Source organism: Anomalospiza imberbis, chromosome 6, assembly GCF_031753505.1.
Source record: "Anomalospiza imberbis isolate Cuckoo-Finch-1a 21T00152 chromosome 6, ASM3175350v1, whole genome shotgun sequence".
Classification (NCBI taxonomy): Eukaryota; Metazoa; Chordata; class Aves; order Passeriformes; family Viduidae; genus Anomalospiza; species Anomalospiza imberbis.
This window is the reverse complement of record NC_089686.1, coordinates 40,002,081-40,008,497: the sequence shown is the minus strand read 5'-3', so window position 1 is coordinate 40,008,497 and position 6,417 is coordinate 40,002,081.

The window sequence follows — 6,417 nt, the reverse complement described above, 5'->3', positions numbered from 1 at the left end:
ATGAGGTTCCAAATGTAACTTGGCTCCACTTCATAGGTGCATGGTGAGTCTGTGGCTGTTTCCAAGGGTTTTAGAATGGAACTAAAGTGCTTTGTCCAGCTGTCACCTTTACCTGTCAGCCATCACCTGCTTACCTTTGACTGTATTGAAACAACCACATTCAAATATAAAATTGTGTCTTACTTTAAACACAGAAAAAACAATACGTGAGACAAACACAAGTTACTAGGCTGCTGCCTGTCCTCCTGGGCCAAGTAGAGTGCACTCCCATTTGGTAGATCCACAGATGCAGGTAATGGGGAGATGGTGTTTGAACCTAAAAGCTGATCATAATTAGATCTGCCACACAATACAGCTCCACAGTTACCCTCCTGCTGCATGGAAGCTCAGCCTAGTTAAAAGACAGTGCAGGACTTTGATGGAGACACATATGTGGACAACTGATAATAATTTATTGTCTTCTTCATGGACTAAAAAAGGCTTGGCAATTCACTTGTGTAGAGGACAGATTTGCTATTCATTATAAATAAATATTTAAGAGAGTAAAACATTTCCTTTTAACTAAGCCCACCTCCTCGCTGTGGGGCCCATGCACAGAGAGGTTTTCCCTGCAGAACACAAGCCCAGCAGAGAGTGGTTATGTTCTCACTGATTAACCAGATTTGCAAGAGAGGAGGAGTTAAGAAGAGCGGCTGCTTTCCTGCCACCGTCACTCAATCATCTGGAAATCTAATTTGTATCTTATTTGGCAGGCAAGCAGCCATCTGCTCCAAGGATATGCTCCAAGGGCAGTTGCCAAATACAGAACAGGCTTTCTGCCATGGGGAAAACTAATTGCCTTTATTGGACTAATACAGGTTGAAAGCTAACGATATAGGATGCTTCACCACATAAGAAATAAAAGCAGGGGTTTCTTTTAAATATACTTTCCATTGACTTCCATAAAAGTTGAGTCTTCTGAATGAGTAACATCCATTCACATGGGTCTGTGACTCAGAGTTATATGGGCCAGAGCAGCAAATGAGAAAGTTGTCAGTCCCACAGGACTATTTCTGCTCTATAAAAGTAACATGTGTGTGCAGATGGACTCTGCTTAATCTGCAGCCATGATGCCAATGGAAATGGATTAGCTGCACACAGAACAAGCAGCTTGAAAATATCACATCCCATGAGAGCATTATGTAGTCCATGTCACGGATCAAATTCTTGCAGGATTTCCAGTTTCAACCAGATCAGAGAGGAAAATTTTCTTGGCATTGCAAGGCCTTTTTTTGAGCATTTTTAAAGTGGATGATACTAGGCCTTTAAAAAGGAGAGGAAAAGTGGTGAATGGTGGAGGAAACTTCTCTAAATTAGTTAACACATATCATATGCATTGAGCATGCAAAACTCAAGCAATTATTCTAGTCAATTCTCTCAAACCCTCCTTTACAATTCATCCTAGTTTTGAAAATATTCTTGGTAAGTTTGATCAGATCTATTTCCAGAAATTTCTAGTTGTGATGGACAGAATATTTTTTCAAGGAAACTGCAGGGAGAAGCAGAAGAAGGGAAAGGATACAGGGGAAATAGCCAGTTTTAACCACAACAAAAACAATCCTGTCTGTTTTTGTTTAGGGAAGATACCCATGAGGCCACTTGCCATTGCTTTTTCTGCAAATGCTGCTTCATTGCTTACATGCCATCAGCCTTCTCTTCACTGCTTTTTCCAAACACAGCAACCACTGCCCTCATGACTCAGGAGCTGTTGAAAGATAATCAATCTAACAATCAGGATAACTGAAAAAAAAATTTCTCTGCATTTGCTCAGGTGTGACTGATGCACCTTGGAATTAGCAGGGACGAGATTACAGACTAAACTGTTTACAAAACACCCTTCTCTCTGACCAATCCTCCCAAATTAATACTGTCCAAAGATCTGGGTAGGCAGTTCTAGGATTTGCCTTCTTTTACTCATCCATTGAAAGAAATATAACAGTTATTTGTGGTACACTTGCAAACTATACAGGCAACTTGTAATAGAAACAGACACAAAGATAAAAATAATACCATTCATTTCACATGTCCATTGACATTTTGTCCAAATTTTAAAAGAGGCCAGGGATGTCACTCATGACAAATCTAATCCCAGTAATTTCTGTCCAGAAAGACCAAAACAGGGTGTGATATTTTTCCTGTACAAGCCCTAAAACCAGCAGGTTTTCTGCATTGCTGACCTGGAGTAAGTTTGAAGCTTACAAATAAAGGACTCTTCCTATATATATCTTTCCCCTAATTCCCTCAAAGATTCAGATGCACCACATAATAGAAGGGCTACTAAACCTCAAACCTCTAACTACAAGTTTTAGAAATATAAGCATCCCTTGGTATGATTCCATCCTAACACAGTCTATGCTCATCGATCACCTCTGGCTCTTCACTGACAAAGGAGATAACGAAATGTTATCTGACAACATAATATATCTCCACACAATATTTCATTTACTGAAATCATGAAAGGAAAGGTGTGGGAAGGAAGGGGGAAAGGGTGATGGGGGAAAGGATAGAAAATCCTGAAGTTGTTAAAATCTCCACAAAATTATTTGCCAGGAGTCTGTTTGTGTAAATGGACAGAAGGGAAGAAAGATTGGTGAGATTTCAGCCAACATGCTGTGCAATTCCAAGCATGAAAACAAAAACCACTATTGCAAAAAGGATTCCTATTCTCCATTTTAACATGCCTTTACCACATTAACAGCAATAGCTGAATGTGTATCTTGCTCATGCCCATATCAAGCATACAAAGACGTATGGAAGGGTTCACTTTGCTGCTACAATGACATCGAGTTGTCATCATTGTCACTTGGTGGTGGTTTGAATATCAGCCTTTTGTAGAAAGAGAATTTCTGCTCAGAGTAGATCGAGGGAGCATAGGAAGGTCACACATAGTCTAGCAGCAGCACAAAGTAGCTGATATTAATGGGAAACATGAAACCAGAGAAGATGAAAAGGCTATACACGTCTAAGAAATCTTAAGGATGTCAGATGGCTGTTTATACCAATAAGTCTTGGAAATGTGCACTGAGGTTGATGGGCTCTTCTCTTGTACTGAAGGTTTTTCTCAATGGCAATGACACTAGAACCTCATGGAGCATAGTTTTGTTTTAACAAGTCACTGACAGGTAAGGACATGCACTCTGGCAAACACAGAACGGAAAAGCTTGGAAAAAAGCCGACCACAAGTTACAAAGGGAGGAATAAAACAATATTCCAAAGATGATAAGAAAGCAGGGAACAGCATTAAACAAAGGAGTAAAAAGATGCCAAGGTAAGAATAAGCATTTCATACACACTTACTGCTGTTTTTCTTATCTGCTCAGGTCTTTTGGTGGAGGCTAAAGTGTGGGATGTATTTCCTATTCTTGTTTTCCGATGTTATACTACACATACTTAAACCCTAAAACCTCAGGGCACTTTACTCTCTTTGCCACGTCTCTGCAACACTCAATGGATGGTTCTTGAAAAACTCAGTGTAGGATCAGGGATCAAATTATAAATCCCTTTGAGTAACTATCTGGAAGTGTCTGTGAAATGCCATATGTCTTCTGTAGCACTCATGATAAAAATAAAACCACTGCTCAGAGGAGGAAAGGCAAGTATCAGCTATCTCTCTGAAGCAGCTGATATCTCAGTCTCAAAAAAGGTTAAGTCAGGATACAGGTTAAAAAAAAACCAACAAACAACAGTAAATGTCACAGCGGTATTTCCTGGAAAAGTCATGTAAATGTTATTTATTGTGCCAGATACATTTCCAAAGCAGATGTCTTCCACAATCTATTTCACTCAGCTACATCAAATCAAAATAGTTGCAGTTTCAGCCTTCTAGGCAGTATTACCATTCACAGGTCTCTGTAAGGACAGTTCATCCCAGCATGAGAAGAGCAATTCAGCTTGTTCCTCTGTGCTACCCTTCAGCCTTCACTGGGCTGTACTACCTAGACAATAGTCTAGGAGAGTGTGGCTGATGGGACATCCTGACTTATGCCTGACCTAGGCACAGACTTCTCTAAAATGTTTGTCACCCTTCACCCTAGACTCTTCAATAAAGGTACTCAGGCTTGCTCTGCCTTTTCCTTCAGTATTTCCATCTCTGCTTTGCTTGTAGGCAAGCTTTGAAGAGTTTGGAGTTTGGTTCAGGCCCAAAAGTTTTAGCATTGTATTTGGGCTTACGTGGCAAGGTTTTAGAAACAGGGGGGATACAGAGGCTTTTGTCAGAAGCTGCCAGAAGCTTCCCTGATGTCAAGCAGAGCCAACACCAGCTGGCCCCAAGGGGGACCTGCTTCTCTTCAGGGCCGAGCCTATCACTGACAGTAGTAGCACCTCTGGGATAAAATATTTAAGGGAAAAAATACTATTATGCAGAACCAAACTGCAGCCAGAGAGGAGAGAAGTGAGAATGCATGAGATGAACAGCCCAGCAGACAACAAGGTTCATGAAAAAGGTGGAAGGAGCAGATTCCCCTGAAGTCCATGGTGCAGACCATGGTGAAGCAGCTGTGCTCCTGCAGCCCATGGAGGGCCCCAGTGGAGCAGAAATCCACCTGCAGCCCATGGTGGAGCCCCACACTGAAGCTGGTGGATGCCCAAAGGAGCCCATGGGAAGCCTGAGCTGGAGCAGGCTCCTGACAGGACCTCTGAACCCCTGGGGAGAGAAGCCCCTGATGGGGTAGGTTTGCTGACAGGACTGGTGACCCCATGGAGGACTCACACTGGAGCAGTTAATGAAGAACTGCATCCCTTGGGAGGGACCCCTGAGGAGGAAGGAGTGGCAGAGACAACGTGAGATGAACTGACCATAGCCCCCATTTCCCATCATCCTGTGCCACTGGTGGGGCAAAGGTGACAAATCAGAAATAAGATTAAGAATGGGATGAAGGGAGGGGCAGGGGAAAGGCACGTTTAATATTTGGGTTTGCTTCTCATTATCCTATTATGATTTGACTGGTAATAAATTCAATTAAATTCCCCAAGTTGAGTCAGTTTTGCCAGTGATGGCAACTGCTGAGTGATCTCTTCCTGCCCTTGTATCGACCCACAAAGCCTTTTGTTGTATTTTCTCTCCCACAGACAACCCACCATAGACATCAAATGTAGACATTTGTAAAAACAAGAGGAAATTTCAAATAGAAGTGTTTTGTTTACGTGACAAAGATACGAGAGACAACTACCAGATTAATTTCTTTGCTTTTTGGCTCCTTTTAGCTCCTACCACTTATATAATTATATATTTAGACTTTGCCAATCTTAGAAATTGACCATTTTACAGGACCCTGAGGTTTCTAGGTTTGAGTGACAGAGCAGGCTAAAGAATTTTTCAGTAAAAAATTATTTCTTTAGGGAAATTTTCTGCAGGAACATTTTGAAAGGTACACAGATCTATGACTTTCCTCCAGTAAAGCCTAAACAAAAAATTTTGAGCCAACCTGATACAAAGCATAAAGACTTTGATTTTTTTCAAATCTGATCAGCTATTCCGTTTTGGATAAGTTCAACATTAATTTACATTTGTTTGAACATGCTGCCTCAGTGACAGATGACCTTAGCCATCATAGGGTCTTGTTTCTTCTCTGCTCAGAAATCTTGCACAACATCTCCTATTCCACGTGCCTCCTGAGCAAGTACAAGATAAAAGGGAGATGCCACAGTTACAGGGCACCCTTTTGGAGGTGCTGCCTAACTACTGAGAGCAAACTTTAGAGCTGAGAGAGCTCAATCAGCTGAATACCAAATGCTTGATATTTTACATTTACATTTCAAGTTGGTCCAAGAGTTAAAAAGTAAAAACAAACCTCTAAAAGTAGTCTCTCACCAAGAGTGCAATTTAATTTACAAATAGTCCTGTTATAGTAATGACAAAGCTACAGGGTCTCACCTGGCAGAACATGTTACTGCCCTGTGTACTGTTAATACATTAATACATTACAGCCTCTCAACTTCTGATGGTTGCCTTTTTGTCTGAAATCCAGTTGGTACATACATCTAAAACCCATTAAGCTTTGAAATTGAATTCAGACAGCACCACCAATAATAATAATAAGTTCATTTGTCCAGAGCTAAGAAGCTTCGAGATTTGTTGCATTTGCAAGAACCTGAGCTAAACAGCGCACCACTCAATAATCTCTTAATCTGAATAAAGTTCCTCATGGCCAGTGTCAGCATGCAGGCAGGGGCTGTTACAGCACCAGAGAGCACCACTGCACAGGGATCTGTGTGGCTTTCTTCACCACTTTAACAGAGCTACAGTGATCCACAAAGTTGAGAAAGAGCCAAGTAAGTCTAGTGTCTTCCCCGGGGGTGGCCTCTATGGTACATTCTCAAAGATTAGATCCTTGTTGCCTTTCCTCACGCTTCCCCTATTTTTTAAATACAATAGCAACC